At 46.0% G+C, this 22,950-nt stretch overlaps 2 long non-coding RNA genes across 6 annotated transcripts; both read right to left on the bottom strand.

Annotated features, from left to right (window-relative positions):
* Positions 1–2,540: 2,540 nt before the first annotated feature.
* LOC309337352 lies at positions 2,541–10,914 on the bottom strand. Of its 3 annotated transcripts, XR_014154192.1 has the most exons (4): positions 5,608–5,685; positions 5,382–5,576; positions 3,517–3,594; positions 2,541–2,648 (listed from the first exon to the last, which is right to left on the bottom strand). It is a non-coding gene; the product is annotated as an uncharacterized lncRNA (long non-coding RNA). The 3 variants fall into 3 exon arrangements; XR_014154191.1 differs by lacking the exons at positions 5,382–5,576; positions 5,608–5,685 and adding an exon at positions 10,836–10,914; XR_014154193.1 differs by having other exon boundaries at positions 5,382–5,670.
* Positions 10,915–18,838: 7,924 nt separating this feature from the next.
* LOC309337357 lies at positions 18,839–21,984 on the bottom strand. Of its 3 annotated transcripts, XR_014154198.1 has the most exons (4): positions 21,907–21,984; positions 21,681–21,875; positions 19,815–19,892; positions 18,839–18,946 (listed from the first exon to the last, which is right to left on the bottom strand). It is a non-coding gene; the product is annotated as an uncharacterized lncRNA (long non-coding RNA). The 3 variants fall into 3 exon arrangements; XR_014154199.1 differs by having other exon boundaries at positions 21,724–21,975; XR_014154200.1 differs by having other exon boundaries at positions 21,681–21,972.
* Between the last annotated feature and the right edge of the window lie 966 nt (positions 21,985–22,950).

The following is a 22,950-nucleotide window of genomic DNA, read 5'->3' as shown; positions in this document are numbered from 1 at the left end:
AGGGCCCCCACAACTCCAGACACCCCCCCTCCCACTCCAGATTCAACGTTCAAGAACAACGGCTTATACTCCTGTAGGGCCTAGGGCTTCTCCATTTGTATTACTTGAGGTCCAGCAGCGGCCTCCTCCACTATCTTCTGCGTTTGCACTTGCTCTATCAGAACAGGTTCTTGAGTTGGCTCCTGGATGGTTTCTGTATAAATATTCACTGTTTGTCCAAATTTTTTGACTGCAACAGTCATCAAATCCATCTTCTCATGCAACTGCTCCAACAAAGCACTTGTCTTGCAAAAAGCAAGCACCAAAACATCTTCCGAACACATCTTTGTTTAAGGTCACAGTCTGGTCCCACGATCCTTATCACCACAGCTGTAAAGTCCCAGGTCAACTCCAGCAGGAATTTAACAAGCTCCCTCTAGAGGAGACAATTTCTATTTGTATCCATCTTTTGAAAGCAGATCCAACAAAAGAAAGTTACTTTCATTTTTCAGGTTTTTTGTTTCTTTTAAATGCAAAATACAACATTGGAGACAATTTGTTTCTCTTCTTTATCTGTCAACGGATGTTACTTTCACAGTCAATGAACTTCACCAAAAATCTCTGTCTCTGACACCCCGTTCCCAGGTTTGAGACGGTGGAAATTTATCTTTCTTTACTCTCTCTCCTGCAGGCTTACACAGTCAAAAATCCCCCTCTTTACTCCTACTTCCAAGAGGGGCTTAAATGGTTAAAACAGGAGGAATTTTAAATCTTTATGTAGAACTTTCCAGACTTTAGCTTGCACGATTTTTGCTTCAGGCTATTTACAAAAACGGAAGGCGGACTTCCTGTTTTAGACCTTCCCGTTTGAGTGCCAAATTAAAGTGTTTCTAAGCCCAATTTTCCGTTCTACTCACGGGTACTTGTTTAGAGTCCAATTGTCCACAGGAAAAAGTCAGCGCTCTCTGGCAACGGCTGTGCGGCTTCACTCCGTAAAAATAGCGGTCGATTCAAAACACCGCGCCGCTCTCCCCACGTCGCTTCGGATCCCCGAAAAGGGGTTTCCTTGCTTGTGGGGGGGGGGTGCTCCTGATGTCAGCCGAATCCCACGTTCCCAGGCTTCTTCCGCCTGGGATTTTTAAGGGGTCTTCGCCGCGGCGGCAAGACCCGATTTTCGCGGAGCACATTCCTCTGGATCAGAGGAATTCCGCCATGGCCGATGGCGCTAACCCGGAAGTCACTTTTTGGTTAATTCAGATCACTCTAACTTGACTTCTGAGAGGTTAAGCCGAGAGGTGAGAGGTGTGGGGACTTTGTGCGCACAATGACTGGAGGAGTTTGTAAATAATACTCGTGGTTCAATGGTTGCCAACCTGACCAGTAAAGCTTTACTCTCAACGAATTGGGTAAGGTATATATTTTTATCACAAATCGGTAACCGGATACCGTGGTCAATGGCATAAAAAGAAACTGAGAGATCAAGCAGAACCAGGAAACAGCTTTTACCTTTGTCTCTCGCTTGCCAGAGATAATCAACCAGTGCCAACAAGGCGGTCTCGGTCTGATGGCAGGGCCTGACACTCAACTGGAAGAAATGCAGTCCAAATGGTCCATATCCTCCAGATGGGCCTGGATTTATTCTGCAAGAAACATACATTTAAATTGTTTTCCCCCTGTGAGTTTGCTGATGTCTTCTAAGCGTTTCACTATTAATGAAGTTCTTTCCACAATCCATGCATTTAAAAGGTTTCTGCCCTGTGTGAATTTGTAGATGCTTTTTAAGGCGTCCACTCAAAGAGAAGCTCTTTCCACACTCTATGCATTTAAAAGGTTTTTCCCCTGTGTGAGTTCGTTGATGGTTTTTAAAGTTTCCACTCTGACTGAAGCTCTTTCCACACTCTATGCATTTAAATGGTTTTTCCCCTGTGTGAGTTCGTTGATGGTATTTAAGGTTTCCACTCTGACTGAAGCTCTTTCCACACTCTATGCATTTAAATGGTTTTTCCCCTGTGTGAGTTCGTTGATGGTATTTAAGGTTTTCACGCTGACTGAAGCTCTTTCCACACTCTATGCATTTAAATGGTTTTTCCCCTGTGTGACTTTGCTGATGTTTTTTAAGCTGTGCACTCTGAGAGAAGCTCTTTCCGCACTCCATACATCTGAATGGTTTCTCACCCGTGTGAGTTAGATGATGTGCATTAAGTTGATCACTCAAAAGGAAGCTCTTTCCACACTCCATACATTTAAATGGTTTCTCCCCCGTGTGAGTTCGCATATGTATATAGAGGCTTCCACTCTGTGTGAAGCATTTTCCACACTCAAAACATTTATATGGTTTCTCCCCTGTATGAGTATATTGATGCCTTCTTAGCGATTGTCTATGACGGAAGCATGTTCCACACTCCATGCATTCAAATGGTTTCTGCCCTGTGTGAGTTCCTTGATGTTTTGTAGGAGTTCCACTCCCACAGATGTCCTTGCCACAATCCATACCTTTAAGTGGTATCTCCATTGTTTCAGTTCATTGATGTGAACTAAGTGTGTTCACTGACTGAATCATGTTGTTTATTCCATATATTGAAATGGTTTATTTGTGATTCCTAATGAAAGTACAGATTGCTCTGACTGTCCTTTCTATCGCTTGCTTCCGAGTAGGGGGAAAGGAAATCCTGTAAAGAAGAGAACAAAGGAATATAACACACATCAAGTGCCTTTGGTACCTTCTCTTAATTTAACATCTCCTACACTCTTCCTTTTTCTATGTTCCTATTTTTTAGGAAATGAAATAATGTCAGATAATAGTAATGCATCATCAGTTTTTAATCATGATCAAGTATCGTTAATAATGCAGCGTGATCCTAGATACACTGGTTCTCTTGAATTGCCAATTTAAATACGGAGGTTCCTCACCGGAAAGGGAGCTTCTCTCTCTCCATAATCCTGCTATTTATTTCTCCGGTTCAGAATTCCCAATGACAATTTTGTCCTAATCACTAAAATGTTTGGTTGCAAGTTTCTTTGGGTTGACCTGGTAAACTAAAGGGACTAACAAATTCAATCAATCGTAATAATGGACTACAGGAACCCCTGAATTTCACTAGCAATCTTCCCCTATATCCCAAAGACATCAGAATAAATATAGTGGTTAATACTGGGAATTTGGTGGAATGGAGAGGAAGAGTGGGACGTAGTTATCTCTGTGTAAAGGTAAAGAAAGAAAGAAAAAGGTATCTCTGCCTACAACCTGCCTAGCAATGGGCAGGGAAGGGCGGACTGGAGGCCATGTCTCTCCACAGAAACATGGGTAAATGGGTGCAATTGCAGAAGACAAGCCAAAAGTGGGTCATCTTCTCGATCCAGCAGGGCTTTTTATATGTTTTAACGTAGTGAGTCTGACCAAACTGCAGGAGGCAGTGGAAGACAGGAGTGCCTGGCGTGCTCTGTTCCAGGGGGTCACAAAGAGTCGTACATGACTAAACGACTAAACAACAACAACAAACGTAGTGAAATGTCTCACTGCATACTCAAAGGGCTTACCTCTCAATTTCCCCTTCACATTTCTGTGTTTTTCTTTTTCTAGCAAGATGTGCTTAGACTTGTGAATCAGAGTCTCTCCTGTGTGGAACAAATTAAAGAGAAGTGCTGTTTATGTCATATGTGACTGTCAAAGTCTTCAGGAACATTTATCTTTTGAAGCAAACACAACAAAGTTCCTGGTGGCCCATTGGAGGCGAATAAACTTATAATGGCCTAAACCCTTGTGGACAGCAGGAGAATGCTGCAGATTGCGGGCCAGGAAAGCTAACGCCACCATTAACCTGTGTGTTTCTTTGTGGGTTTTGCATAGTTGTTTTGGAATTTGCACCACAATATCAGTTCATCAAATGTTACAGACAAAATTACAGCATTGCTATAAAAAATGATCCCACCCACTCCCTTTCTCTCTCACACAGTGTTTGTAGATATGGGAATCTCACACACCTCGCCAGTAATAATGGCAATAACTGGTCTGCATCTGCACATGTCTGTGTGGAAAGCCTCCAGTTACAGGCATTGTCTATCCTGATAATGGACCCTTTGTCCTTTTAAGCACCCCAGACTGGGAAGGTGCATGCATTTACTGCCTTTGGGTGCCGATTGATTGTGTCTCAGCTTTTAAATCCCTCTGACATTGCCTAAACAAGAAAAAAGTTATAGAAAGGCTGTCCATTTGTAAATTACAGTGGTACCTCGTGTTAGGAACTTAATTCTTTCTGGAGGTCTGTTCTTAACCTGAAACTGTTCTTAACCTGTGGACTCTTGGCATCCTTCCCAGGAAACGGGGGATGAGAACGCTTCAGCATGTCCAAAGATGTTGCAACTGAGTGAGATAAAAGTCAGTTCTCAGGCCTGCTCTGACAGAGCCTATTCATTAGCCTTTTGAAGCCTTCTCGTGCTGATAAAAGAATAACATTTTGCCTATGTGCCAGCATCTTGTGAGAATCCACAGAAAAGCTGTAGCTGTGGATTTTTAGAAGACAAAAGGAATTTTGGACAGTTTTGAGGCCTGGGGTGATTATTGAGGGGTGTGTGACTTTGGGCCTAGGTGGGGTCACCTGTCCTCACCTTCCTTCAGTACCACTTTAGCTATTGGGGCCTCCCACTGCCACCGCACGATTTCTGTTCTCATCCTGAAGCAAAGTTCTTAACCCGAAGTACTATTTCTGGGTTAGCAGAGTCTGTATCCTGAAGCGTCTGTAACCCAAGGTACCACTGTATATACAAATCCTGAAAGAATTTCCATAGCACCTCCAGTCATTTTTTTTTTTTTTTACATTATCACTGTCAATTAACCATGCAGTGGAATTGACACTTAAAACTGAAATCCAGGGAGAGGCAAATGAGTTTATGTCCTTTCGTCGAAGAGGATTCCAGAAGCAAAGACCCCCTCTGGACGCCCTCTCTCCTTCCTCTCAAGAGCTTCCTGCGCTTTCCTCTCCTCTCCAGCTGGACCAACGACCTGGCTTGGTGTAACCCAGCAGCAGGAGCAGCAGCAGAGTCCCGCTTCTGGAGCCCCCAGCAGCAGCTGGCTGGCCTGGGGGTGGGGGAAGGAGAGTCCAGCTTCCGGGAAGGAGGGGAGGGTGGGGAATTGGACCCCCTCCCATTTTCAGGGATCCCTCTCCCCAAGGCAGATTTCTGGGCAGGAGGGGAAAGCCAAGGCAGCGTCTCCGGAGATTCCCCCGCCAGCGCCCAAGTGGGAGACCTCCCTTCCGATGGGCAGCGTCTCTTTCTCCCTCTGCCCCCGCTGCCAATGCGGGACGGGGCTTTCCTCCCCCAGGGAGGCTTCCCCTCCTCCCCAAGTTCCCCTGCCCCCTCCGTCCCCAGTCCCTCCTGCGCCCAGAGACCCCCTTGGCCCGGCTCACCCCTCGCCCGGCGCGCGGAATCTCCCTCGAGCGCAGCACCGACCTCTCCATCCGGAGGAGCCTCCCAGGACGAGCGGGGAGGGGGGGGGAAGGAGGAGGTAAGAGACGGAAGTGGGTGAGGGAGGGGTCTCTTCCCAGGCCTCTCTAGGCATCTCGGCTCTCTCGCTTCCGTAACCCCTTCCATGCACTCTCCTTCTCTCCAGCCAAGAGAGGCGCGCCTCGCCACACGCGCGCAGCCAGCAGCGCCCCGAGGGATTCCTGCCAGGGGGAAACGGGGACGCGTCCCGAGGGGCGCTTGTTGGGGGGGGGGCTTGGTTTTCGCCAGCCGAAGGGTCCCAGGAAAGGCCCTTTCGGGGGGGGGGGTGAAGTCCCTTTGTCCTTTTCTTCCCCCTCCTCGCTCTCACCACCACCTTCCCACGCGCAGCATCTTCCTTTGGCCTCCCTTGTTCACGTTTCCCATTCCCTTCACTGCAATTTAAAGAGGGGGCTGGCTGTCCAACTGACCCCCTCCCGCCCTCCTTCATCACTTCCTGCCTCTCTGGGAAGCAAGTTCATTGACAGGCGATTGCTCCCTGGAAGCGGAGTCCTAGGAATGTAGTGGGAAAGGACGCGCCCCCAGGGTCATGGAGCCCAGGGTCCCTCAGCCTTTTCCCGACAATGGCCGCCTTCCCAGCTTCTTTCCTTCCTGTGCCCCCCCCCATAGAAAGATACCTATTTACACGTTTTGCTTTTACATAGACCTTTTTTATTTATAGTTTTTATTTATAAATCCACTGCGAAGCACGGGCACTTCTCTGCTTTTCTTTCTTCACTTCTCACTTCGCCTTTGTGGCCCCCAAGTCTCGTGCTGTGCCCCCTGCCCCCATTTGCGCGATGTTTTCTTGTGCAATCCTAAAGACTTTACTCAGAAGTAATTCCCACTGAGTTCTCTAGGAGAGGTTTTCCCAATTGGCCAAGTTCTGCAGAACCTGTGAAGCATTTTGCACACCCCTGGTCTTTCCTGGTTCTCCCACTAAGGTAAAGGTAAAGGGACCCCTGACCATTAGGTCCAGGAGTGACCGACTCTGGGGTTGTGACGCTCATTTCGCTTTATTGGCCAAGGGAGCCGGCGTACAGCTTCCGGGTCATGTGGCCAGCATGACTAAGCCGCTTCTGGCGAATCAGAGCGCGAACGGAAATGTTGTTTACCTTCCCACCGGAGGGGTACCTATTTATCTACTTGCACTTTGACGTGCTTTCGAACTGGTAGGTTGGTAGGACCAGGGACCGAGCAACGGGAGCTCACCCCGTCATGGGGATTCGAACCGCTGACCTTCTGGTCAGCAAGTCCAAGGCTCTATGGTTTAACCCACAGCGCCACCCACGTCCCTCAAACACCCCCTTTATTCCTGCTACCACCAGAGATAATGTCTTATCTGACCACTTCTCCTTCCACGTAGCCAAGAATGACGTGGTGTTGTTATTTACTTATAATAACACTATATAAGGGTTTCAAGATTACTTTGTGCACATAAGAAGGTGGTTTCAGTCTTTCTGTCTCTTCTTTGTTCCTTTATTAGGGCTGTTATATGTATTGCTGTTCTTAAAATACTAAGCTAACCAACACTTCATACCTGGTGCAAAATGCACACCAAATATAACGTTTTAGGGGGAAAGTACAGCAAAATTGCTGAATGTATCACGCTGCACCTTTGCCTATTTTCTGCCCCACACACATTCTTCTTTTTTTATTGACTTTACTTAAATATCATTTCTATTCATTACTATATAGATATAAGTGATGTTACTATCCTAATGCATACATGGCTACGAATACCCCACTACATTTAGTATGAATTCATTTCAAATATCAATATATATGTCCAAACAGAGTCTGCGTCTATAGGCAATCCATTCATGTGCTGCATCTTCTATCGTGTTGTCATGTTTTTATTCTTCCAGTTAGTTCATCAGTTATCAGTCTCTTGGCAACCATTAAGGTGCAAAGAATCTATTCTTCTTGTCCTGTTGTCAACTTCCATTTTCATTTCTTGGGGATTGTTCAGCTGTGATTCTGAAATCATAGGCATTGACACTGCTGTTCTCAGAAAAGGATTGGACTGCATGCTGGTGACTTTTCCTCGATCTTTTAGTTTCATTTTACTTTTAACCACTTTTAGGGTTTTGCAATCAAGCAGTGATTGAATTTATGAAATACATAAACTAACTAAATATAATTCTGTTATTCTATCTGCCTTGCATCCAAGAAAAAGGTCCCAGGTTGACCCCCCCCCCCCCCGCATCTGGGAGAAACCCTTGTTAGGAAATCCCAGGTTGCTGCTGCCAGTCAGTGAAGACATTCCTGGCCTTTATTTGCAAATAATCCTGGCTTTTATTTGCAAAAGCGAATAAATAGAGTCCCACCCAGCTGCCCACAGCCAGGAGAGACCCCAACCCCCGCTGGCTGGCTCATGGGACATGGATGAGATTCCCAAAGCGGCCAAGGAAGAATTCAGAATCTGGAAGACGTCCTGGAGAGAAAGAGGTGGGCTGTGAACAGAGCATGCAAACCTCTGAAATGCTCAACCCCCAACACCACTTTCTGCTCACGGCCTAGGAGGAAGGAGTGGAACCACTGCATTACCCTGTCCCTAACTCCCAACCCTCCTAGACCGTCCATGAGGATATGTTAGTATTTACAGTGTCATTTTATTGGAAATGTATTTCACAAAGCAGAGGTGGCATTGGGGAAATGAGGTGGCGCTTTCTGGGTTAATTCAGATCACTCTATTTTGACTTCTGAGAGGTCAAGCCGAGAGGTGAGAGGTGTGGGGACTTTGTGCGCACGATGACCGGAGGAGTTTGTAAATAATACTTGTGGTTCAACGGTTGCCAACCTGACCAGTAAAGCTTTACTCTCAACGAATTGGGTAAGGTATATATTTTTATCACAAATCGGTAACCGGATACTGTGGTCAATGGCATAAAAAGAAACTGAGAGATCCAGCAGAACCAGGAAACAGCTTTTACCTTTGTCCCTCACCTGCCAGAGATAATCAACCAGTGCCAACAAGGTGGTCTCAGTCTGATGGCAGGGCCTGACAGTCAACTGGAAGAAATGCAGTCCAAATGGTCCATATGCTCCAGATGGGCCTGGATTTATTCTGCAACCAAACATACATTTAAATTGTTTTTCCCCTGTGAGTTTGCTGATGTCTTCTAAGCGTTCCACTATTAATGAAGTTCTTTCCACAATCCATGCATTTAAATGGTTTCTGCCCTGTGTGAGTTCGTTGATGGTTTTTAAGGTTTCCACTCTGACTGAAGCTCTTTCCACACTCCATGCATTTAAATGGTTTTTCCCCTGTGTGAGTTCGTTGATGGTATTTAAGGTTTCCACTCTGACTGAAGCTCTTTCCACACTCTATGCATTTAAATGGTTTTTCCTCTGTGTGAGTTCGTTGATGGTCTTTAAGGTTTCCACGCTGACTGAAGCTCTTTCCACACTCTATGCATTTAAATGGTTTTTCCCCTGTGTGACTTCGCTGATGTTTTTTAAGCTGTCCACTCTGAGAGAAGCTCTTTCCGCACTCCATACATCTGAATGGTTTCTCACCAGTGTGAGTGCGATGATGTACATTAAGTTGATTACTCAAAAGGAAGCTCTTTCCACACTCCATACATTTATATGGTTTCTCCCCTGTATGAGTATATTGATGCCTTCTTAGCGATTGTCTATGACGGAAACATGTTCCACACTCCATGCATTTAAATGGTTTCTGCCCTGTGTGAGTTCCTTGATGTTTTGTAGGAGTTCCACTCCCACAGATGTCCTTGCCACAATCCATACCTTTAAGTGGTATCTCCATTGTTTCAGTTCATTGATGTGAAGTAAGTGTGTTCACTGACTGAATCACGTTGTTTGTTCCATATATTGAAATGGTTTATTTGTGATTCCTAATGAAAGTACAGATTGCTCTGACTGTCCTTTCTGTCGCTTGCTTCCGAGTAGGGGGAAAGGAAATCCTGTAAAGAAGAGGACAAAGGAATATAACACACATCAAGTGCCTTTGGTACCTTCTCTTAATTTAACATCTCCTACACTCTTCCTTTTTCTATGTTACTATTTTTTAGGAAATGAAATAATGTCAGATAATAGTAATGCATCATCAACTTTTAATCATGATCAAGTATCGTTAATAATGCAGCGTGATCCTAGATACACTGGTTCTCTTGAATTGCCAATTTAAATACAGAGGTTCCTCACTGGAAAGGGAGCTTCTCTCTCTCCCTAATCCTGCTATTTATTTCTCCGGTTCAGAATTCCCAATGACAATTTTGTCCTAATCACTAAAATGTTTGGTTGCAAGTTTCTTTGGGTTGACCTGGTAAACTAAAGGGACTAACAAATTCAATCAATCGTAATAATGGACTACAGGAACCCCTGAATTTCACTAGCAATCTTCCCTTAAATCCCAAAGACATGAGAATAAATATAGTGGTTAATACCGGGAATTTGGTGGAATAGAGTGGGACGTAGTTATCTCTGCGTAAAGGTAAGAAAAGAAAAGAAAAAGGTAAGAAAAAGTAAGAAAAAGAAAAAGTTTTGAGGCCTGGGGTGATTATTGAGGGGTGTGTGACTTCGGGCCTAGGTGGGGTCACCTGTCCTCACCTTCCTTCAGTACCACTTTATCTAAGGGGGCCTCCCACTGCCACCGCACGATTTCTGTTCTCATCCTGAAGCAAAGTTCTCAACCCGAGGTACTATTTCTGGGTTAGCAGAGTCTGTATCCTGAAGCGTCTGTAACCCAAGGTACCACTGTATATACAAATCCTGAAAGAATTTCCATAGCACCTCCAGTCATTTTTTTAAAAATAGTGCACTACATTATCACTGTGCACTACATTATCACTGCATTAACCATGCAGTGGAATTGACACTTAAAACTGAAATCCAGGGAGAGGCCAACGAGTTTCTGTCCTTTCGTGGAAGAGGATTCCAGAAGCAAAGACCCCCTCTGGACGCCCTCTCTCCTTCCTCTCAAGAGCTTCCTGCGCTTTCCTCTTCTCTCCAGCTGGACCAACGACCTGGCTTGGTGTAACCCAGCAGCAGGAGCAGCAGCAGCAGAGTCCCGCTTCTGGAGCCCCCAGCAGCAGCTGGCTGGCCTGGGGGTGGGGGGAGGAGGGGAGGTGGGGAATTGGACCCCCCCTCCCAATTTCAGGGACCCCTCTCCCCAAGGCAGGTTTCTGGGCAGGAGGGAAAAGCCAAGGCAGCGTCTCCGGAGATTCCCCCGCCAGCGCCCAAGTGGGAGACCTCCCTTCCGATGGGCAGCGTCTCTTTCTCCCTCTGCCCCCGCTGCCAATGCGGGACGGGGCTTTCCTCCCCCAGGGAGACTTCCCTCCCTCCCCAAGTTCCCCTGCCCCCTCCGTCCCAAAGTCTCTCCTGCGCCCAGAGACCCCCTTGGCCCGGCTCACCCCTCGCCCGGCGCGCAGAATCTCCCTCGAGCGCAGCACCGACCTCTCCATCCGGAGGAGCCTCCCAAGACGAGGGGGGGGGGGGAAGGAGGGAAGAGACGGAAGTGGGTGAGGGAGGGGTCTCTTCCCAGGCCTCTCTAGGCCTCTCGGCTCTCTCGTTTCCGTAACCCCTTCCATGCACTCTCCTTCTCTCCAGCCAAGAGAGGCGCGCCTCGCCACCCGCGCGCAGCCAGCAGCGCCCCGAGGGATTCCTGCCGGGGGAAACGGGGGGCGCGTCCCGAGAGTCCTGTTTGGGGGGCCTTGGTTTTCGCCAGTCGAAGGGTCCCAGGAAAGGCCCTTTCGGGGGGGGGGTGAAGTCCCTTTGTCCTTTTCTTCCCCCTCCTCGCTCTCACCACCACCTTCCCACGCGCAGCATCTTCATTTGGCCTCCCTTGTTCACGTTTCCCATTCCCTTCACACTGCAATTTAAAGAGGGGGCAGGCTGTCCAAGTGACCCCCTCCCGCCCTCCTTCGTCACTTCCTGCCTCTCTGGGAAGCCATTGACCCAGGGGAGGGGGCAGAGGCAGGAGATTGCTCCCTGGAAGCGGAGTCCTAGGAATGTAGTGGGAAAGGACGCGCCCCCAGGGTCATGGAGCCCAGGGTCCCTCAGCCTTTTCCCGACAATGGCCGCCTTCCGAGCTTCTTTCTTTCCTTCCTGTGGGGGCCCCCATAGAAAGATAGCTATTTACACGTTTTGCTTTTACATAGACCTTTTTTATTTATAGTTTTTATTTATAAATCCACTGCGAAGCACGGGCACTTCTCTGCTTTTCTTTCTTCACTTCTCACTTCTCACTTTGTGGCCCCCGAGTCTCGTGCTGTGCCCCCCCCCCCATTTACACGATGTTTTCTTGTGCAATCCTAAAGACTTTACTCAGCAGTAATTCCCACTGAGTTCTCTAGGACAGGTTTTCCCAATTGGCCAAGTTCTGCAGAACCTGTGAAGCATTTTGCACACTCCTGTCACACACCTGGTCTTTCCTGGTTCTCCCACTAAAGTAAAGGTAAAGGGACCGCTGACCATCAGGTCCAGTAGTGACCGACTCTGGGGTTGCGGCGCTCACCTCGCTTTATTGGCCGAGGGAGCTGGCGTACAGGTTCCTGGTCATGACTAAGCCGCTTCTGGCAAACCAGAGCAGCGCACGGAAACACCGTTTACCTTCCCGCTGGAGCGGTACCTATTTATCTGCTTGCACTTTGACGTGCTTTCAAACTGCTAGGTTGGCAGGAGCAGGGACCGAGCAACGGGAGCTCACCCTGTCATGGGGATTCTAACCGCTGACCTTCTGGTCAGCAAGTCCAAGGCTCTGTGGTTTAACCCACAGCGCCACCCACGTCCCTCAAACACCCCCATTATTCCTGCTACCAACAGAGATAATGTCTTATCTGACCACTTCTCCTTCCACGTAGCCAAGAATGACATGGTGTTGTTATTTACTTATAATAACACTATATAAGGGTTTCAAGATTACTTTGTGCACATAAGAAGGTGGTTTCAGTCTTTCTGTCTCTTCTTTGTTCCTTTATTAGGGCTGTTATATGTATTGCTGTTCTTAAAATACTAAGCTAACCAACACTTCATACCTGGTGCAAAATGCACACCAAATATAACGTTTTAGGGGGAAAGTACAGCTAAATTGCTGAATGTATCACGCTGCACCTTTGCCTATTTTCTGCCCCACACACATTCTTCTTTTTTTATTGACTTTACTTAAATATCATTTCTATTCATTACTATATAGATATAAGTGATGTTACTATCCTAATGCATACATGGCTACGAATATCCCACTACATTTAGTATGAATTCATTCCAAATATCAATATATACGTCCAAACAGAGTCTGCATCTATAGGCTATCCGTTCATGTGTTGCATTGTCTTTCGTGTTGTCATGTTTTTATTCTTCTAGTTAGTTCATCAGTATCAGCCTCTTGGCAACCATTAGGGTGCAAAGAATCCATTTTTCCTGTTGTCCACTTCCATATTCATTTCTTGGGGATTGTTCAGCTGTGATTCTGAAATCATAGGCATTGACACTGATGTTCTCAGAAAAGGATTGGACTGCATGCTGGTGACTTTTCCTCGATCTTTTAGTTTCATTTTACTTTTAACCACTTTTAGGGTTTTGCAATCAAGCAGTGATTGAATTTATGAAATACATAAAGTAACTAAATATAATTCTGTTATTCTATCTGCCTTGCATCCAAGAAAAAGGTCCCAGGTTGACCCCCCCCCGGCATCTGGTAGAAACCCTTGTTATGAAATCCCAGGTTGCTGCTGCCAGTCAGTGAAGACATTCCTGGCCTTTGTTTGCAAAAGCATTTATTTGCAAATAATCCTGACTTTTATTTGCAAAAGCGAATAAGTAGAGTCCCACCCAGCTGCCCACAGCCAGGAGAGACCCCAACCCCCGCTGGCTGGCTCATGGGACATGGATGAGATTCCCAAAGCGGCCAAGGAAGAATTCAGAGCCTGGAAGACGTCCTGGAGAGAAAGAGGTGGGCTGTGAATAGAGCATGCAAAGCTCTGAAATGCTCAACCCCCAACACCACTTTCTGCTCACGGCCTAGGAGGAAGGAGTGGAACCGCTGCATAACCCTGCCCCTAACTCCCAATCCTCCTAGACCGTCCATGAGGATATGTTAATATTTACAATGTCCTTTTTTTGGGAATGTATTTCACAAAGCAGAGGTGGCATTGGGGAAATGAGGTGGCGCTTTCTGGGTTAATTCAGATCACTCTATCTTGACTTCTGAGAGGTCAAGCCGAGAGGTGAGAGGTGTGGGGACTTTGTGCGCACGATGACCGGAGGAGTTTGTAAATAATACTTGTGGTTCAACGGTTGCCAACCTGACCAGTAAAGCTTTACTCTTGGGTAATTGGGTAAGGTTTTTATCACAAATCGGTAACCGGATACCGTGGTCAATGGCATTAAAAGAAACTGATTGATCCAGCAGAACCAGGAAACAGCTTTTACCTTTGTCCCTCGCCTGCCAGAGATAATCAACCAGTGCCAACAAGGCGGTCTCGGTCTGATGGCAGGGCCTGACACTCAACTGGAAGAAATGCAGTCCAAATGGTCCATATCCTCCAGATGGGCCTGGATTTATTCTGCAACCAAACATACATTTAAATAGTTTTTCCCCTGTGAGTTTGCTGATGTCTTCTAAGCGTTCCACTTCTAGTGAAGCTTCCACCACAATCCATGCATTTAAAAGGTTTCTCCCCTGTGTGAATTTGTAGATGTGCATTAAGGCTCGAACTCTGACCGAAGCATTTTCCACACTCCATGCATTTATATGGTTTCTCTCCTGTATGAGAAAATTGATGCATTCTTAGCGAATGTGTATGATGGAAGCATTTTCCACACTCCATGCATTCAAACGGTTTCTGCCCTGTGTGAATTCGTTGATGTCTTCTGAGCGTTCCACTTCTAGTGAAGCTTCTCCCACAATCCATGCATTTAAATGGTTTCTGCCCTGTGTGAGTTTGTTGATGGTTTTTAAGGTGTCCACTCAAAGAGTAGCTCTTTCCCCACTCTATGCATTTAAATGGTTTTTCCCCTGTGTGAGTTCGTTGATGGATTTTAAGGTTTCCACTCTGACTGAAGCCCTTTCCACACTCCATGCATTTAAATGGTTCCTCCCCTGTGTGACTCCATTGATGTTTTCTAAGTTTTCCACTCTCTCTGAAGCTCTTTCCACACTCTATGCATTTAAATGGTTTTTCCCCTGTGTGAGTTCGTTGATGGTATTTAAGGTTTCCACTCTGACTGAAGCTCTTTCCACACTCCATGCATTTAAATGGTTTTTCCCCTCTGTGAGTTTGTTGATGATTTTTAAGGATTCCACTCTCTGTGAAGCTCTTTCCACACTTCATGCATTTAAATGGTTCCTCCCCTGTGTGAGTCCATTGATGTTTTCTCAGGTTTCCACTCCGACTGAAGCTCTTTCCACACTCTATGCATTTAAATGGTTTTTGCCCTGTGTGAGTTCGTTGATGGTATTTAAGGGTTCCACGCTGACTGAAGCTCTTTCCACACTCCATGCATTTAAATGGTTTTTCCCCTCTGTGAGTTTGTTGATGATTTTTAAGGATTCCACTCTCTGTGAAGCTCTTTCCACACTCCATGCATTTAAATGGTTCCTCCCCTGTGTGAGTCCATTGATGTTTTCTCAGGTTTCCACTCTGACTGAAGCTCTTTCCACACTCTATGCATTTAAATGGTTTTTGCCGTGTGACTTCGCTGATGTCTTTTAAGCTGTCCACTCTGAGAGAAGCTCTTTCCGCACTCCATACATCTGAATGGTTTCTCACCCGTGTGAGTTTGATGATGCGCATTAAGTTGATTACTCAAAAGGAAGCTCTTTCCACACTCAAAACATTTATATGGTTTCTCCCCAACCCTCCTAGACCGTCCATGAGGATATGTTAATATTTACAATGTCATTTTATTGGGAATGTATTTCACAAAGCAGAGGTGGCATTGGGGAAATGAGGTGGCGCTTTCTTGGTTAATTCATTATTATTTTTTAATGATATTTATTAGAAGTTTCAAAGATTACAGAAAAAAGCAAAAAAGAAAACAGCAAAAATTTAACAAAACATACGTAACAATACATCAAAAAGGAAAAAATATAACACAAAAAACCAGTACACCAATAGCAATAAAAAAACAACAACAACACACATCTTATATTCCATATCTCCATCCTTCATTTACTTGTTTCATCGACCTCCTCACACCTCCCTTTTTGTATTCTAGTTTAGTTATTTGTTTCAGCAAATTCTTTCAATCTTTCTCAATTTTTATTGGATAATTTGTCTTAACAGTCTAACCTATTAGTAAACTCAGCAAATCCTTTCCATCTTTCACTATATTCTGTCATTCAATTTACCTTAATTTATTTTAACCTTATCTTACTATAAAATACCTTAAAGCTTAAAACTTTGTATTTATTTATACATAATTCCTTATATTATTTCTACTAAAGCCAAATATTTTCATTCCAACATTTTCCCTAATGCTCCTTAATTTTACAATAATTCCCAAAATAGTTTAAAAAAAAATAAAAAAAAATCTTCCAATCTTCCTCCAGCGTCTCTTCTTCCTGGTCTCGGGTTATGTCAATCCTTACTGTCCATTATCTAGTCCATCAACCTGGTAATCTTACGTCCAAGGCCCTTAAGTCTTTTCCATGTCCGTTCTGCAGATCTTCTTCTTGTTTGTACTTACACTTTACCTCATCTTTTGTCGATCTCTTTCTTAATTTCTTTCCTTTCTTATTGAGGAGTAGGTCTCGGGGATGTTCCAACTCGCAAGTATCTCCGTCTCTCCTCAGCAGATTGGCCCATTCCCCAGAGTCAACAGTAAAGCCCAGAAAATATTTAAAAACATATTTCAAAGTCCCTCCAAACTTAAGGGCCCCCACAACTCCAGACACCCCCCCTCCCACTCCAGATTCAACGTTCAAGAACAACGGCTTATACTCCTGTAGGGCCTAGGGCTTCTCCATTTGTATTACTTGAGGTCCAGCAGCGGCCTCCTCCACTATCTTCTGCGTTTGCACTTGCTCTATCAGAACAGGTTCTTGAGTTGGCTCCTGGATGGTTTCTGTATAAATATTCACTGTTTGTCCAAATTTTTTGACTGCAACAGTCATCAAATCCATCTTCTCATGCAACTGCTCCAACAAAGCACTTGTCTTGCAAAAAGCAAGCACCAAAACATCTTCCGAACACATCTTTGTTTAAGGTCACAGTCTGGTCCCACGATCCTTATCACCACAGCTGTAAAGTCCCAGGTCAACTCCAGCAGGAATTTAACAAGCTCCCTCTAGAGGAGACAATTTCTATTTGTATCCATCTTTTGAAAGCAGATCCAACAAAAGAAAGTTACTTTCATTTTTCAGGTTTTTTGTTTCTTTTAAATGCAAAATACAACATTGGAGACAATTTGTTTCTCTTCTTTATCTGTCAACGGATGTTACTTTCACAGTCAATGAACTTCACCAAAAATCTCTGTCTCTGACACCCCGTTCCCAGGTTTGAGACGGTGGAAATTTATCTTTCTTTACTCTCTCTCCTGCAGGCTTACACAGTCAAAAATCCCCCTCTTTACTCCTACTTCCAAGAGGGGCTTAAATGGTTAAAACAGGAGGAATTTTAAATCTTTATGTAGAACTTTCCAGACTTTAGCTTGCACGATTTTTGCTTCAGGCTATTTACAAAAACGGAAGGCGGACTTCCTGTTTTAGACCTTCCCGTTTGAGTGCCAAATTAAAGTGTTTCTAAGCCCAATTTTCCGTTCTACTCACGGGTACTTGTTTAGAGTCCAATTGTCCACAGGAAAAAGTCAGCGCTCTCTGGCAACGGCTGTGCGGCTTCACTCCGTAAAAATAGCGGTCGATTCAAAACACCGCGCCGCTCTCCCCACGTCGCTTCGGATCCCCGAAAAGGGGTTTCCTTGCTTGTGGGGGGGGGGTGCTCCTGATGTCAGCCGAATCCCACGTTCCCAGGCTTCTTCCGCCTGGGATTTTTAAGGGGTCTTCGCCGCGGCGGCAAGACCCGATTTTCGCGGAGCACATTCCTCTGGATCAGAGGAATTCCGCCATGGCCGATGGCGCTAACCCGGAAGTCACTTTTTGGTTAATTCAGATCACTCTAACTTGACTTCTGAGAGGTTAAGCCGAGAGGTGAGAGGTGTGGGGACTTTGTGCGCACAATGACTGGAGGAGTTTGTAAATAATACTCGTGGTTCAATGGTTGCCAACCTGACCAGTAAAGCTTTACTCTCAACGAATTGGGTAAGGTATATATTTTTATCACAAATCGGTAACCGGATACCGTGGTCAATGGCATAAAAAGAAACTGAGAGATCAAGCAGAACCAGGAAACAGCTTTTACCTTTGTCTCTCGCTTGCCAGAGATAATCAACCAGTGCCAACAAGGCGGTCTCGGTCTGATGGCAGGTCCTGACACTCAACTGGAAGAAATGCAGTCCAAATGGTCCATATCCTCCAGATGGGCCTGGATTTATTCTGCAAGAAACATACATTTAAATTGTTTTCCCCCTGTGAGTTTGCTGATGTCTTCTAAGCGTTTCACTATTAATGAAGTTCTTTCCACAATCCATGCATTTAAAAGGTTTCTGCCCTGTGTGAATTTGTAGATGCTTTTTAAGGCGTCCACTCAAAGAGAAGCTCTTTCCACACTCTATGCATTTAAAAGGTTTTTCCCCTGTGTGAGTTCGTTGATGGTTTTTAAAGTTTCCACTCTGACTGAAGCTCTTTCCACACTCTATGCATTTAAATGGTTTTTCCCCTGTGTGAGTTCGTTGATGGTATTTAAGGTTTCCACTCTGACTGAAGCTCTTTCCACACTCTATGCATTTAAATGGTTTTTCCCCTGTGTGAGTTCGTTGATGGTATTTAAGGTTTTCACGCTGACTGAAGCTCTTTCCACACTCTATGCATTTAAATGGTTTTTCCCCTGTGTGACTTTGCTGATGTTTTTTAAGCTGTGCACTCTGAGAGAAGCTCTTTCCGCACTCCATACATCTGAATGGTTTCTCACCCGTGTGAGTTAGATGATGTGCATTAAGTTGATCACTCAAAAGGAAGCTCTTTCCACACTCCATACATTTAAATGGTTTCTCCCCCGTGTGAGTTCGCATATGTATATAGAGGCTTCCACTCTGTGTGAAGCATTTTCCACACTCAAAACATTTATATGGTTTCTCCCCTGTATGAGTATATTGATGCCTTCTTAGCGATTGTCTATGACGGAAGCATGTTCCACACTCCATGCATTCAAATGGTTTCTGCCCTGTGTGAGTTCCTTGATGTTTTGTAGGAGTTCCACTCCCACAGATGTCCTTGCCACAATCCATACCTTTAAGTGGTATCTCCATTGTTTCAGTTCATTGATGTGAACTAAGTGTGTTCACTGACTGAATCATGTTGTTTATTCCATATATTGAAATGGTTTATTTGTGATTCCTAATGAAAGTACAGATTGCTCTGACTGTCCTTTCTATCGCTTGCTTCCGAGTAGGGGGAAAGGAAATCCTGTAAAGAAGAGAACAAAGGAATATAACACACATCAAGTGCCTTTGGTACCTTCTCTTAATTTAACATCTCCTACACTCTTCCTTTTTCTATGTTCCTATTTTTTAGGAAATGAAATAATGTCAGATAATAGTAATGCATCATCAGTTTTTAATCATGATCAAGTATCGTTAATAATGCAGCGTGATCCTAGATACACTGGTTCTCTTGAATTGCCAATTTAAATACGGAGGTTCCTCACCGGAAAGGGAGCTTCTCTCTCTCCATAATCCTGCTATTTATTTCTCCGGTTCAGAATTCCCAATGACAATTTTGTCCTAATCACTAAAATGTTTGGTTGCAAGTTTCTTTGGGTTGACCTGGTAAACTAAAGGGACTAACAAATTCAATCAATCGTAATAATGGACTACAGGAACCCCTGAATTTCACTAGCAATCTTCCCCTATATCCCAAAGACATCAGAATAAATATAGTGGTTAATACTGGGAATTTGGTGGAATGGAGAGGAAGAGTGGGACGTAGTTATCTCTGTGTAAAGGTAAAGAAAGAAAGAAAAAGGTATCTCTGCCTACAACCTGCCTAGCAATGGGCAGGGAAGGGCGGACTGGAGGCCATGTCTCTCCACAGAAACATGGGTAAATGGGTGCAATTGCAGAAGACAAGCCAAAAGTGGGTCATCTTCTCGATCCAGCAGGGCTTTTTATATGTTTTAACGTAGTGAGTCTGACCAAACTGCAGGAGGCAGTGGAAGACAGGAGTGCCTGGCGTGCTCTGTTCCAGGGGGTCACAAAGAGTCGTACATGACTAAACGACTAAACAACAACAACAAACGTAGTGAAATGTCTCACTGCATACTCAAAGGGCTTACCTCTCAATTTCCCCTTCACATTTCTGTGTTTTTCTTTTTCTAGCAAGATGTGCTTAGACTTGTGAATCAGAGTCTCTCCTGTGTGGAACAAATTAAAGAGAAGTGCTGTTTATGTCATATGTGACTGTCAAAGTCTTCAGGAACATTTATCTTTTGAAGCAAACACAACAAAGTTCCTGGTGGCCCATTGGAGGCGAATAAACTTATAATGGCCTAAACCCTTGTGGACAGCAGGAGAATGCTGCAGATTGCGGGCCAGGAAAGCTAACGCCACCATTAACCTGTGTGTTTCTTTGTGGGTTTTGCATAGTTGTTTTGGAATTTGCACCACAATATCAGTTCATCAAATGTTACAGACAAAATTACAGCATTGCTATAAAAAATGATCCCACCCACTCCCTTTCTCTCTCACACAGTGTTTGTAGATATGGGAATCTCACACACCTCGCCAGTAATAATGGCAATAACTGGTCTGCATCTGCACATGTCTGTGTGGAAAGCCTCCAGTTACAGGCATTGTCTATCCTGATAATGGACCCTTTGTCCTTTTAAGCACCCCAGACTGGGAAGGTGCATGCATTTACTGCCTTTGGGTGCCGATTGATTGTGTCTCAGCTTTTAAATCCCTCTGACATTGCCTAAACAAGAAAAAAGTTATAGAAAGGCTGTCCATTTGTAAATTACAGTGGTACCTCGTGTTAGGAACTTAATTCTTTCTGGAGGTCTGTTCTTAACCTGAAACTGTTCTTAACCTGTGGACTCTTGGCATCCTTCCCAGGAAACGGGGGATGAGAACGCTTCAGCATGTCCAAAGATGTTGCAACTGAGTGAGATAAAAGTCAGTTCTCAGGCCTGCTCTGACAGAGCCTATTCATTAGCCTTTTGAAGCCTTCTCGTGCTGATAAAAGAATAACATTTTGCCTATGTGCCAGCATCTTGTGAGAATCCACAGAAAAGCTGTAGCTGTGGATTTTTAGAAGACAAAAGGAATTTTGGACAGTTTTGAGGCCTGGGGTGATTATTGAGGGGTGTGTGACTTTGGGCCTAGGTGGGGTCACCTGTCCTCACCTTCCTTCAGTACCACTTTAGCTATTGGGGCCTCCCACTGCCACCGCACGATTTCTGTTCTCATCCTGAAGCAAAGTTCTTAACCCGAAGTACTATTTCTGGGTTAGCAGAGTCTGTATCCTGAAGCGTCTGTAACCCAAGGTACCACTGTATATACAAATCCTGAAAGAATTTCCATAGCACCTCCAGTCATTTTTTTTTTTTTTTTACATTATCACTGTCAATTAACCATGCAGTGGAATTGACACTTAAAACTGAAATCCAGGGAGAGGCAAATGAGTTTATGTCCTTTCGTCGAAGAGGATTCCAGAAGCAAAGACCCCCTCTGGACGCCCTCTCTCCTTCCTCTCAAGAGCTTCCTGCGCTTTCCTCTCCTCTCGAGCTGGACCAACGACCTGGCTTGGTGTAACCCAGCAGCAGGAGCAGCAGCAGAGTCCCGCTTCTGGAGCCCCCAGCAGCAGCTGGCTGGCCTGGGGGTGGGGGAAGGAGAGTCCAGCTTCCGGGAAGGAGGGGAGGGTGGGGAATTGGACCCCCTCCCATTTTCAGGGATCCCTCTCCCCAAGGCAGATTTCTGGGCAGGAGGGGAAAGCCAAGGCAGCGTCTCCGGAGATTCCCCCGCCAGCGCCCAAGTGGGAGACCTCCCTTCCGATGGGCAGCGTCTCTTTCTCCCTCTGCCCCCGCTGCCAATGCGGGACGGGGCTTTCCTCCCCCAGGGAGGCTTCCCCTCCTCCCCAAGTTCCCCTGCCCCCTCCGTCCCCAGTCCCTCCTGCGCCCAGAGACCCCCTTGGCCCGGCTCACCCCTCGCCCGGCGCGCGGAATCTCCCTCGAGCGCAGCACCGACCTCTCCATCCGGAGGAGCCTCCCAGGACGAGCGGGGAGGGGGGGGGAAGGAGGAGGTAAGAGACGGAAGTGGGTGAGGGAGGGGTCTCTTCCCAGGCCTCTCTAGGCATCTCGGCTCTCTCGCTTCCGTAACCCCTTCCATGCACTCTCCTTCTCTCCAGCCAAGAGAGGCGCGCCTCGCCACACGCGCGCAGCCAGCAGCGCCCCGAGGGATTCCTGCCAGGGGGAAACGGGGACGCGTCCCGAGGGGCGCTTGTTGGGGGGGGGGCTTGGTTTTCGCCAGCCGAAGGGTCCCAGGAAAGGCCCTTTCGGGGGGGGGGTGAAGTCCCTTTGTCCTTTTCTTCCCCCTCCTCGCTCTCACCACCACCTTCCCACGCGCAGCATCTTCCTTTGGCCTCCCTTGTTCACGTTTCCCATTCCCTTCACTGCAATTTAAAGAGGGGGCTGGCTGTCCAACTGACCCCCTCCCGCCCTCCTTCATCACTTCCTGCCTCTCTGGGAAGCAAGTTCATTGACAGGCGATTGCTCCCTGGAAGCGGAGTCCTAGGAATGTAGTGGGAAAGGACGCGCCCCCAGGGTCATGGAGCCCAGGGTCCCTCAGCCTTTTCCCGACAATGGCCGCCTTCCCAGCTTCTTTCCTTCCTGTGCCCCCCCCCATAGAAAGATACCTATTTACACGTTTTGCTTTTACATAGACCTTTTTTATTTATAGTTTTTATTTATAAATCCACTGCGAAGCACGGGCACTTCTCTGCTTTTCTTTCTTCACTTCTCACTTCGCCTTTGTGGCCCCCAAGTCTCGTGCTGTGCCCCCTGCCCCCATTTGCGCGATGTTTTCTTGTGCAATCCTAAAGACTTTACTCAGAAGTAATTCCCACTGAGTTCTCTAGGAGAGGTTTTCCCAATTGGCCAAGTTCTGCAGAACCTGTGAAGCATTTTGCACACCCCTGGTCTTTCCTGGTTCTCCCACTAAGGTAAAGGTAAAGGGACCCCTGACCATTAGGTCCAGGAGTGACCGACTCTGGGGTTGTGACGCTCATTTCGCTTTATTGGCCAAGGGAGCCGGCGTACAGCTTCCGGGTCATGTGGCCAGCATGACTAAGCCGCTTCTGGCGAATCAGAGCGCGAACGGAAATGTTGTTTACCTTCCCACCGGAGGGGTACCTATTTATCTACTTGCACTTTGACGTGCTTTCGAACTGGTAGGTTGGTAGGACCAGGGACCGAG

Source organism: Podarcis erhardii, assembly GCF_964252035.2.
Source record: "Podarcis erhardii genome assembly, chromosome: 2".
NCBI lineage: Eukaryota > Metazoa > Chordata > Lepidosauria > Squamata > Lacertidae > Podarcis > Podarcis erhardii.
The sequence above is the reverse complement of the archived record's forward strand: the minus strand, read 5'-3'. Positions and strand labels throughout refer to the sequence as shown.